Source organism: Mus musculus, chromosome 8, assembly GCF_000001635.26.
Source record: "Mus musculus strain C57BL/6J chromosome 8, GRCm38.p6 C57BL/6J".
Classification (NCBI taxonomy): domain Eukaryota; kingdom Metazoa; phylum Chordata; class Mammalia; order Rodentia; family Muridae; genus Mus; species Mus musculus.
Genome location: NC_000074.6, coordinates 80947549 through 80960116, shown reverse-complemented (window position 1 = coordinate 80960116; position 12568 = coordinate 80947549). Strand labels below are relative to the sequence as shown.

The following is a 12568-nucleotide window of genomic DNA, read 5'->3' as shown; positions in this document are numbered from 1 at the left end:
GACAAGACCGTCGAAAGCACTGGAGACGGAAGCAGGTGTAATAAACCTTTACCAGGGCAGGACAGTATGTCACTGTGGCGGAGTTGCCAGGGTTTCCTGGGTCCACTCCACACTTCTCAATACTGTTATCTGCTGGGAGGACTGGTGCAATCTTCTTATAGAGAACAGAATAATATTGCACCCATTTAGAATAACAGAAAACAAAAAAAATAGTTTCCATCAGCCCTCCCACCTTGAGGCTCCCAGCTGACGCCTGAATAGTGAGAGGCAGCTCTCCAGTTCACCTGGTCTGGACCTCACATCTTCCAGGGAGGGCGTCTCTGACCACCCAGGCTGTAAGCTCTGTTCTGCTTGGGAGGGAATGCCTCTGGGGACCAATCTGTGGCCACCTACATGGAGAAAAGTGCCTGCCCCCCTCTCCTCTATCCATTTGCCTTAGGTTTGGGCACTGCTAAGACACCACAGGGAGAATGGAGTTCTTATTTTGATTTTTAATCTAAGGAAAATATTCTTTTATCTTCTCCTGAGTTCTTACAGGGCTTCTATTCTCTAAGGAGGGAAGGGGTGGAAATTCAGACTCCAAAACCAGCCAGCCTCCAAAGTCCACAGCCCCATGTCTTCTGGCAGTAACTGTATCAAGAGACTGAGCCAAAAGCAACAAGGCAAATGCCGACAAGAAGGAAAGTGGACGTGAGACGGTTTCTTAAGATGCCGTGGGTAGTTCCTCACTGGGTGCCCACTGTAGGTGAAAGGGAGGACCAAGAGGACAAAAGTGCATTGAGAACTAAACAAAGCCCAGGGTCCTTTCGATGTGACAGGAAGGGCAGGAGGGAGAAAGGAGAATACTGAGTTATTTTAAACAAAACTAAAGTATTTGATATGAGGAAGCCTGTGTTTAGAATGCTGACACATTCAAATATATTTTCAATGTAAAGAAGAGATTGGAAGTAAGTGGATAATATTTCTCTTCCCAGAACATTCACTTTCCCTCAGTCCAAGGAATGATGTGCCTGCATTTACATTTTCCCTCTTGTATAGTGTAGATGACAATTAAGGATGGATAGACTCTCTCTCCTTTATTAGTCCTCTGTAACTCACGTCATAAATCAGCCACAGGTGGAGGAGGGTTGAAAGCAAAAGGCTGAAATCTGGGTCCTGTGACCGTAGGAACACTTTGCACCAAACTAATGATACATAAGAACTAAGAATGTCTTTGTGCCTGTCAATCCATCACTGGATAGTTTTAATTAAAAGTCTGTCATGCCATGGGTATAAACACATCAGCACAAACCTAACTCTCACCAACATGTAAAATGGATGTGTGTGTGAGGCTTGAGTTGGCCAGACTGTCTGTGTTAAAGTAAGAATTAAAATAAAAATGAAACATGGAAATGAAAAATCTCTCTCTCTCTCTCTCTCCCCCCTCCCCCTCCCCCTCCCCCTCCCTCTCCCTCTCTCTAGTCATTAATAGTACCATCCCAGAAACCCCGGAAGTTACAGCACCTAGAAAAAAGTCACAAAATCTGAATTTCAGCAGAAAGTATTTTTGAAACGTGATTTTTTTTTTGCTTGTTTTCTTGCTTTTCTTTTGCTTTTTAGACTCTAACTATATAGCCCAGGCTGGCCCTAAACTCATGCCCGCCAGCCTCAGGCTCTGGGTGAAGCCATACAAGTATGAGCTATCACAGCCATCAAAGCCTGGTTTTTCTCACAGTGGCACCATTTTCAGATTGGGCAGCCTGCGAATTGCCCAGGTTTACAGAACTGTAAGGGTCTCCAACAGTCTCTCCTCATACGCCAGAAGTCTTTCTGGAGCTGAAGAAGCAGCCCAGAGGCTAGTGGCTACTGCTGCTATCACAGAGGACCTGCGTTCAGTTCCCAGCATCCATGTCAAGTGTTTTGCCCCCATCTGTAAATCAAGTTCCAGGGACCAATATTCTTTCCTGGCCTCTCTGTGCAACACCCTTCGTGTGCAAATAGTCAGACACAGACACACAGACACAATTTAAAATAAAATAAATCTTAAGTATTTCTGATCTGTCTGAGAACCTGAGTTGAAACTTCAGACCCCACGTCAAAGGTAAGTCAGGCATAGCAGTAATTCACAGACGAGTGTACTCCCTGCACCATGGGCCAGCAGCCAAGTCTACTTCATCAGCTTCCAGACAGTGAGGAACCCTGGATCAAAAACAGTGGGAGCTGGGGAGGTGGCTCAGTAGGTAAAAGTGCTTCTCTGAGCCTGAGCTCAAATTCTAAGAACCCACGTACAAAGCAGACATGCTAGTGAGTTGTAGCCCCAGCACGAGGGGTGGGGGTGGGGGAATGGGGATGGGGCAGTGCTGAATGGAACCTGGGAGCTTGTGGACTACCCAACCTGACTAATGATTTTCCAGTTCAGTGAGTACTCTGACTCAAGGCAATAAGACAAAAGGGGAATGGTACAGGACGACCCCTGACATCCTCCAGCATCATAGTGTGGGCACTCACACCGAGACTCGTGTTCATAGCACACACATACACACATACACACATGTAACTCACCACACCACACACATGCATACACACCTCAAATTCAAAAAGGAAGAAACTGCCCTCAATTCAACTTAATTCCACAAAATCTTTCTGTATTGTTTCCATACATTTTTTCCAGATCTCATCTACAAATCATGATACATCTTATATATTTAACTTTAAAAACAACTATATCACACTTTTGATATTTCCACCTTGTTTACATGACTATATTTAAGTGGATGTGTTATTAACCCTGTTGTTGATACACTAGAATTTACTAAATTCTCTTTTTTCCTGTCTCAGCTTCCTTTAATATTATAGATAGAAACATTTGCTCCACATTTGCCAATGTGTCATCTTTATTCACCAATCAGAATTAACTTGGGGGCAGGGTCCCAGAGGCTACATGCAGACTCCAGATCTCAGAGGCCAGCACTAAGTATTACAATAAGCAGTAAAAGACAAGACCTCAACAGTATAATGTTCCAAATGTCTAAAAGAAAGAATCTTTTTGGCCTTGCACTAAGGACCAGCCTCTGCTTGGAGAAAGGTTTCTGAGAGGAGGGGTGTTTGAGAGGAGTGAAACAAATGACTTAAAGTCAAATCAGGTGTTACAAACTGATGGCCTATGTTCTGCTCAAGACAGCTTTCCAGATTGCTCTGTGTGTGCATGTGTTTTTTAAAGATGTATTTATTTATGTATGAGTATACTGTAGCTGTACAGATGGTTGTAAGCCTTCATGTAGTTGTTGGGAGTTGAATTTAAGGGCTCCCTCTGGTCAATTCTGCTTGCTCATGCCCAAATATTTATTTATTATTATATACACTGTAGCTGTCTTCAGACGCACCAGAAGAGGGCATTAGATCTCATTATGGATCTCATTATGGGTGGTTGTGAAACGCCATGTGGTTGCTGGGATTTGAACTCAGGACTTTTGGAAGAACAGTCAGTGCTCCTACCCACTGAGCCATCTTGTCAGTGTGTGTGTGTGTGTGTGTGTGTGTGTGTTCTACTCAAGACAGCTTTTCAGATTTCCTCTCTGTGTTCTGCTCTCTCAAGACAGCTTTCTCTTGCTAGTCTAAAACTCTCTAGATAGCTCATCTCTTGCAGAACAATCAATTCAGTATTTACCCCAGGTTCCCTTTTGATTATCCCATGAATAAATATCCCATGATGTTCACCCCAGCCCCTTGATTCATTGGAAGGAGACAGCCAGCACAAACACAGACAGTAAGATAGCTAGGTGGGATCCTGTGGCAGGATTTTCCCTGCCCAATTAGTTTAAATTTTAGTGCAGCAGGAGGCCTGTGATTAGACAAGGGGAAGGGAGGCAGCGCACTAAGAGTTGCAGAGACTGGATGGAGGAGTGAGAGAAAGGAAGCAAGATGGATGTCGGACAGGATGATTCAGAACCAGCGTGGCTTTGAATAGCCACAGGTAGATCCATTATTATATAGGGATAAAAAAATTGGGGTAAATTGTCTAATCTAGGTGGACAGCTTGTATCATCATCAATTGGCACAGAAATTATTGTGTGGGCATCTTGTGAATTGAGAACTTATTAATATATAAATCTGACTGGTTAATTATAAGCTTCAAGAGTTTTGTTTTACTGGGTTACTGGAATGTGGGACTGCTGACCACAGTGTTTATAGCTGAGAAGGAACTAGCGGCTCCAGAGGCAAGTGAACTAGAACTGGGAATACCATGACTAGTCGCTGCAGGGGCTAGCTAGAGACAGAGGCATCGAGATGGCTGCAGGGGCAGATTGCTGCTGGCAGTGGTGCATGAAGCCTGCCGGTTCATTTTAATATTTCCACAACAGGACCCCACCTGGAAATTACCATTCTGACCAGGCCTTAACCTAAATTAGCTATGTCCCAGGCTGACCTTGAACTCAGGAATCTACCTACCTTTGTAAGCATAAACAAAAAACCCCCAAAACAAAAAAACTTAGCTGGGTGGGATCTTGCCTTACAAACACCACTCCCTAAATCTCTTTATCTCCTTTCTTAGTATCTTTCTGACAAACTGGCTCATAGTGCAGCTGCCTCTGTTCCTTTATATCTATGAAGTTCCTTATAAAATTCATGTTGCATCTTATATTTTGCATAGTTGAGAAATTATATATTTCAAACTCATGTTTTCAGTGTTCTTTCCCACAGCCTTAAGGGCTGTCCTGAAGGTCAAAGAGTTGTATCATTTTGCTGAGACACAGACATGCCATCGCCTCCAAGACTTGTGCTGTCTCTGATCATCTGAGTCAGTAACCTTGGCAGAGAGGATGTTCCTTGAAGGAGGAATGTAAGGATATGTACACATTGTACAAACGATCCCTCACTCGTGGAGGCCAATGCTCTGCTGGCTCTGTTCTAGGGGCAGGGACTATGTCATGCCATTCACTACACATGTCCAAGCAGGACTTGGCAGCCTTGCTCCTGAGGAGAATCTCCTTATAGAGTCCTAGCTTCATTGGGCTTGTAGTGCCAGGGAAATATTAGTGACCCACCCCCCCCCCCAAGAAAAAATAGACAGGAGCTGATCCGAAGCAATCACAGTAGGGCCATTTTATTTGAGCTAGCTCGGGCCTCTCGGTGCATTGCCTTCACGAAGGACAGTTTTGGTGATGAGGAGCAAATATCTATGGGGCACATTTTATCTTAAGCAGCAAGTGGAGGTGAGTGTGCAAGCATCTAATTGGGAAGTTACTATGGCCTTTAACATAATTGGCTGGTGCTAGGAGTCATATCATAAACTTAATTTGTGCTTCCCTCTGCATTGGTGGTCATTAGGCAGGGAGTGGGCTTGTAACCTGGAGATGCAGATCTGTTGGGGTAATGGGGGGGTGTAACCTGGAGACACTGGAGCTAGGTTCTGGTTTTGTTGGGGGTGGGATGTGGTAACTTGGAAACTAATGTTAGAAACCAGCCTATTAGTTTACCTGAGTTCAAACTTAGACCAGGTTCTCTAAAATGGAGTCTGAAATCAACAGATTTGGCCCTCAGGCTGTCTCTGCCTATCTATAGGACATTATAGCAGGAAAAAGGGACCATCGATTCTCAGTGGGACTGAGAGAGTAAGAGAGCTCAACAGGGAAAGACAGACACTTGTCACAGAAGCATGATGACCAGAATTTAATCCCTGGAATCCATGTAAAGATGAAAGGCAAGACTTGAATCCACACCGTCTTCCTCTGATCTCCACCGGCACACCATAGCGTTATGTGCCAACTCTCGTGAGCATGTCCATGTGCCCACACCCCAGTAATGATAAATAAACCTTTAGGAGCATTACTGGGGATTGTCCAGAGATTAGATCTCGTATGTGTGAGTTAATAAAGCACAGAAGAGGATGGATTGGCACCCTGTCCACATATCCCATGGAGATAAATCCATGGGCTCCGTCCTCCTCACAAACAGACAGTTCAGGGGCACTGAGGCACAAGAAGTAAGTGATCTGCCTCTGACAAGTTTGTTGAGATGATATTTCAGATGGAATAAAGGGTCTGGAAAAGGTCAACTCACTGCACCCCAAACATCAGAGTCACCAGAAAGTCTGCCTCTGTCTTCCCCTCCTTTTGGTTTCCTTTGTTTCTTTCTTTCTCTCTTTTTTCCTTCCTTTATTTCTTTCTCTCTCTTTCTGTTTGAAAAGAAATATATTTTCCTACTTTTATCTTTAGCTTTTATAATTTTTCTATTTTAGTTTGTTGTTTATTTGTTTGAGACATGGTCTATTATGTAGCTCTGGCTGGCTGTCCCAGAACTCATTCTATAGACCAGGCTAGCCTTGAACTCATAGAGATCCACCTGCCTCTGCCTCCTGAGGGCTTGGATTAAAGTTGTGTGCCACCACCATGCCTGCTATATTTTTGCTTTTTTTAAAGTTTCATTTGTGTGTGTGTGTGTGCGCACGCGCATGCATGCGAGTAGGTAAGAGGACAACTTGTGAGAGTCGTTCTCTCCTTCCCTTCAAGTACAAAGGGAGGTTCAAACGCAGGTTTCCATGGATGGTAACAAAAACCCTTACTTACCCAACCATCCTGTCTTCTCTCACCTTTTTGTGGGATATTAATTTTACCTCATTGCTTTCACCCATGTGCCTTTATTTTCAGTAGTTAGTAAAAATTCAATATTTCAATTCTTCATTTGTGTGCACATGTGTTGCATGAGTGTGTGCTTGTGTGTCGTGTGTGTGTGTTGTGTGTGTGTGTACATGCGTGCATCCATGAGCATGTGTGTGTGTAAGCCAAAGTAGATATTAGGTACCTTCCCCCATAGTTTTCCACCTTATATTTTGAGACAGGGTCTCTCACTGAAGCCGGAGCTCATGAATTCAGCTACAGTGGCTGGCGAGTGAGCACCAGGGATTACCAGCACACATATCTACATCTGGCTTTTACACTGATGATGGGGATTCAAACATTTTACTAAAAGAACCACATTCCCCACAACCCTCTTTTATAGCCACTCAGAGCACTAATGAGTCCACCACTGGTTTGCTATTGGCAAGTGGCAAATTATATAAACTTTTGCATGGAAGAAATTATCTGAAGAAAAAAAATAACACATCATTTTTCCTACATTTTGCAGTCACGTTTATGCTGAAAATTAGTGAGAAATTCCCCAGAAGAACCTGGTTGGATTTTAATGAAATATTTTATTGATAAGACAACAGAGTCCAAACAGATCTGTTGCGTACTCTCTCATCTCAAGAGTTAATAGCTCCCTTGGTGGAAAATGCAATCACTGAAGTCTACATCATTTTTCTTGGTCATCAGAGAATTCAATAACAGCAAATATAATTAAGGGGGGAGGGAGTGTTCACACCCTTAAAATGATTTACACTGGCAGGGCTCTGATCCAATTAGCAAAGCTGTTACCATCTGAGGTTGCTCATAAGCCAAAAACAAATTGCTAAAACCAAAAACAGGGATTCCCCAAGGCCCCTGGACAGTCTGAGTTGAGAATTCAGTTAACATTTTTTTTCCTTCCTGACTTAAGCACCAGGGATCCTGACCCATGATTATCACACACTGCTTTTTGTTTTCTAATCACCACACGCTATTCAGGACTTTCCGCAGGAAGCAGCCTCTTAGTAACAGGAAGATTTTGTTAGATAAATAAATAAATAAATACTAAAAAGAAGAAGAATCTCTCCTTTCAGGAAAAAGGAAGATGCACCCCAGAGCAGGAAGCTCTCTCACACTGCACTGCCTGTCTGCAGGCAAGGAAAGCAACTTCCCCTAAAGCGGTTCCCTTGTTCCCATAAATTAGCAATTAACCCCTTTTGGTGACCACCAGCCGGACCATTTTAATCTCTTCCTAGTATTTGTCTTTATGACTTATATTACTGTCAGTTATTTAGTCGTTAATCTTTCGCACCAAAGCACTGAGTGTTCTTGTGGGAATCAGAAGCTCTTCCACCCCTCTCCCTCAGTGGCTGCCCCAGCTCCGGTGTGTCGGACTCTTTATGTTTTGGGTTGGTACCGAGGCTCCAACTCAGGGCCTTGATTCTGCCAGGCAAGCCCTCTCCATCACTGAGCTACAATTACCAGACCTAGGAGAGTTCATTGTTAAATAGCATCTTCTCCAGCTTGTCAGGCATTGCAATAGGAGCAGGGGAGACTGGGGTAGGGGAGGGCCAGTGTTCTCCTGTTGCATAGTTGCCTAGGCTAGGTAGGCAGTGCCACTGCACAAGCACAACTCCCCTGCTGTGAGGGCTTGGGATGTGCTACAGCTAAATGAAAATGTACCTTTGTTAGGGGCATCCATCGTGTCTGAGGATGAACGTGAGTAGTGTCTGTTAACCTGTCTTAAGAGTCTTTACAAGACAAGCAAGCATTCCACATATGTACTGAATTAAAAGGGACCTCCCCAAAGGTACCCATAGTGTGCAGGGTGGACAGGAAGGACCTCTCTCCTTGGATTTCCAAAGTCAATGACCTGTGCTTAGGAATCTGTGCTTTTGACATGTTCCTAAGGCTAAATGTTTTTGTTTTGTTTTGTTTTGTTTTGTTTTGTTTTGTTTTGTTTTTATTCTAGCATGTATGTGATGTTCACCATCCAGGCAGGTTCAGAGTACCGGACCAGAGAATTAGAATACACAGCCAGGCCGGGCGGTGGTGGCGCACGCCTTTAATCCCAGCACTTGGGAGGCAGAGGCAGGTGGATTTCTGAGTTCGAGGCCAGCCTGGTCTACAAAGTGAGTTCCAGGACAGCCAGGGCTATACAGAGAAACCCTGTCTCAAAAAACCAAAAAAAAAAAAAAAAAAAAAAGAATACACAGCCAGTGCATAGGGCCTTGCTCCAGCACACACACACACACACACACACACACACACACACACACACACACATACCACTGAATGGCAAATTTAAAAATTACCTAAATGTGGAGAGGAAATGGGATTTAGGCATACTACCAAAGTAAAAACACAAATATCACCTGCCCAACATATGCAGTTACACAAGCTGGTGGCAGTGTGAGCTTACTGTTGCTTCCCAGAGGCTCAGTCTGCAGTTTGGGTAACTTACAGGGGAAGGTACAGTCAGACAAGGTCGAAAAGATCAGACTTATTTTTCTTTTTATGAACCCAAAGAATACTATTCCAGTTGTGCAAAGCTGGTCAAGGGAGAAAATGCTTGAAGCACTCCTCGGCCAGATGATAGCAAGTCAGCTGTCTGGCTGTCTGAACGAAGCACTGTCAACATGGACAGAGCCCTACGTTCAACTCCCCAGCACCACATATATCAGGCTCAGTACATGTTCCAGCAAGCTCCAGGACTGTGTAGGTTGAGGCAGGAGGATCACACATGCTCAAGACCCTGGTTCTCTGAAGGACTAGAACCCATAGGATGAAAATAAATCAGTATATGTTACCATAGTAACAACAGGTGTCTCACCTTAAGAGGCTAAGTGTCCCATAGTTGTTTTGTCCTTGAGGATGGTTCCTCAGCAGTTCGAAGTGGTCCCACAGTAGCTTTCTCATCCCAGAGAGGACAATGACCCACTAGTCTCAGTTCACAAGGCTGGAGCCTCAGCAGTTCTAATCAGGAAGAACCAGGAAGGAATCAGCTGAAGAAGCAACAGAGTAAAATAACTCACTGGCCAGAGGGACACCCAAGCAAACAAAAGGTAATTAATTTTCCTTCTGCAGCACCTTCCTTTAATCTGTGCCACACAGGCTTGGAGTGGGTCTTCCACATCAGTAAAGTCGATCAGGACAATTTCTCAGATAAGGTTCCCATCTTGGTGATTCTAATGTGTGGTCAAGTTAGCATTAAACCCAATCATCACACTGGAAGGGGGAAAAGAGGGAGGGAGAGGGGAGAGGGAGGGAGGGAGGAAGGGAGGAGAGAGGGAGACACTGACTTTATTGGACATGGTGCCTTCTTGCAATCCTAGAATTTGGAAGACAAGGCAGAAGGATACACAGTGAAACTATGTCTTAAACAAAGAGAAGAGGAGGGAAAGGCAGTTAACTTACTAAAGCCAAAAAAAAAAAAAAAATCAGAGGTGGGAAATTGCTTGAGAAGGATTTTAAAGCAGTTATCATAAGAGTATTTCCACTATCAAGAATAAATTCTGGACTGGAGAGATGGCTCAGTGGTTGAGAGCAATGACTGCTCTTCCGAAGGTCCTGAACTCAATTCCCATCAATGACATGGTGGATCACAACCATCTGTAATGGGATCTGATGCCCTCTTCTGGTGTGTCTGAAGAGAGCAATGGTATAGTCATATACATAAAACAAATAAATAAATCTTTGGGGGAAAAAAGCATACATTCTCCTTCAACAAAGAAAAAGTTGAAAATCTCAGTAAAGGAACAGAATGCATTAAGAAATGGAAAATACCGTAACAGAAAGGGGGTGGAGAGTGAAACTTGACAGGGTTGGAGTGGAGCCTTGAGGCTCTGACCCTTAGCACTCAGTGGAAGGATTCACTGCAGAAGCATTTGAAGAGATAAGCTAGGCAAATGACTGGAAGGTACAGGAGGGAGAGACTACTCAGGATGCAGAGTTAGCCCCAAAAGTCCTGACAGGCAACACTGAGCGCATCATCCATCAAAAGCTGGCAGAGGGAGATGCAGATGGTACAAAAGCGCCATCCCTAAAAGACAGTGGGAGAGAGCAAAAGGCATGTGGGGAGCTGCGGAGAGGGCTCACTCGGAGGGAGGGACAGGGGTGCAGGGGACGGGTGAGTGGGTAAGAGCACTTGCTCTTACAGAGAGAGAGAGAGAGAGAGAGAGAGAGAGAGAGAGAGAGAAAGAGAGGTAGTTTGAATAAGGGTAGCCCCCATAAGCTCGTATATTTGAATGCTTGGTTCCCAGTTAGAAGAACGGTTTAGGCCCTGACTTTAATCTTTAGCCCAAGAATAAAGAAATTTTTTTTTAAAAGTATAAACACCAAATTCTGGCAAGAATATAGAGAAACTGGATCACTTACATATTTTGTAAACTTCCAAAATACCATTAACTGCTGTCTTGATTAAAAACTCCAGCTAGCTGAAACAGGAAACCACAATTAGTTTTCTGCTGATCCTGTCAGCTGGACCAGAAGAAATTAAAGTGAAGGCACCCACCCCCACCCTTTTCCTCAACTAAGCTGCCAGCAAGTAGACAAGGCTGCTTAAGTATCCAGGAAATACCTCAAAAGAGGAAGACACCAGCTTTTAAAATGTGCAGAGTTCATCTAGGTCATAGGTCGTGGGGGAGTGGCCAGCAAAAATGGCCACTTCTTCAGTTTGATCTGGACAAACCTCTGGGGGGTGGGGTTGAGGGTGGGTCAAGGAGAGCCTTGAGAAACTGCAATAAGTCATCAAAATGGCAGACCCAAGGGAAGATGACCCAAAACCCCAGCACAGTCTCCCTCACTCAGTTTCGATGTATCAATCCCTACTCTGTCATTTCCCAAGTCTTACAGTAAAAATGTGTGCATACACGTTTGACTCATACACACAGGCCGTCTCATGCACGTCAGCTCTGTGCACGAGCTCCTTCCTGTTTGTAGCAATGGCTCCAGTTAACTTTGATCCTCATCCTTCCTGCCAGTGGCAGGCAGAAGTGCGGGGCACTGCCTCAGAACACCCTGTCCCTGCCCCCATCAGTTCATCTTCTGCTCCTTCCTTGCCCTGATGATGACTGTCTGTGACCCATAGGATCCCAGGAGAACTGGAAGAAACAGAAAGGCTGGGAAGGGCTAGGGGTATAGCTCAGTTGAGAGAATTGCTTTCCTAGCATTCAAGAAGCTGTGGGTTTCATCCACATATACCAGGCATGATGGATGGCACAGAGCCTTGACATCAGTCAGCAGTCAAGAGTTAGATAGACATAGGAGGACCTTCAGCTACACAGCAAGTTAGAGGCCAAACTGAGAAAGGTAAATCTATGAGATCTTGACAGAAACAACAAAGCAATAACAAAAAAAAGGAAAAAAAAAGAAAAAAGGAAGGAAGGAAAGCAAGAGAGAGAGAGAGAGAGAGAGAGAGAGAGAGAGAGAGAGAGAGAGAGAGAGAGAGCCAGGCAGTGGTGGTTCATTCAATTCATGCCTTTAATTCCAGCACTCTGGAGGCAGAGCCAGGTAGATCTCTGAATCTGAGACCAGCCTGGTCTACAGAGAGAATTCCAGGATAGCCAGGGCTACACAGAGAAACATTGTCTCGAAAAACAAAACAGCAACATAACAAAAAGAAGAAGAAAGGAAAACTGGAGGGGAAGCTGAAAAGAGGCAAGAAAGTTGTGCTTCTTTTTACTGCTGTGCTCAGTATAGAAGTAGGGTGTGTGGGCATGTTTGGGTATGGACTGGTTAAGTTCATCCTGAACTATGATCATGAGTGAGTTCTTCATGCCTTCTTCCTAAGGCAGTGCCCTGAGATCCATCACTTCACCCACTGGTGCTTCTGACCCCATCCCACCTCAAAAGAGAGCTCTTCGTTTATAAAGAAGAAACTCACCCATGTGTGATGATTAGCTAGGGCAAGTGAAAGTACATACAGCAAGTGTCAGCCTAATGGCTACAGAAACAATGTATGGAGCTGAACTCTTGCCTCGGTT

The 12568-nt window shown here is 44.3% G+C and overlaps 1 long non-coding RNA gene across 1 annotated transcript in view; it reads right to left on the bottom strand.

Moving 5' to 3' along the window:
* Gm31223 (predicted gene, 31223) overlaps positions 1-11161 on the bottom strand; it is a 31548-nt gene extending 20387 nt beyond the window's left edge. The window contains exons 1-2 of the long non-coding RNA NR_168642.1: positions 10962-11161; positions 9418-9560 (exon numbers count right to left, since the gene is read on the bottom strand). This is a non-coding gene — a long non-coding RNA (predicted gene, 31223). The remainder of the gene's footprint in view (positions 1-9417; positions 9561-10961) is intronic.
* Between the last annotated feature and the right edge of the window lie 1407 nt (positions 11162-12568).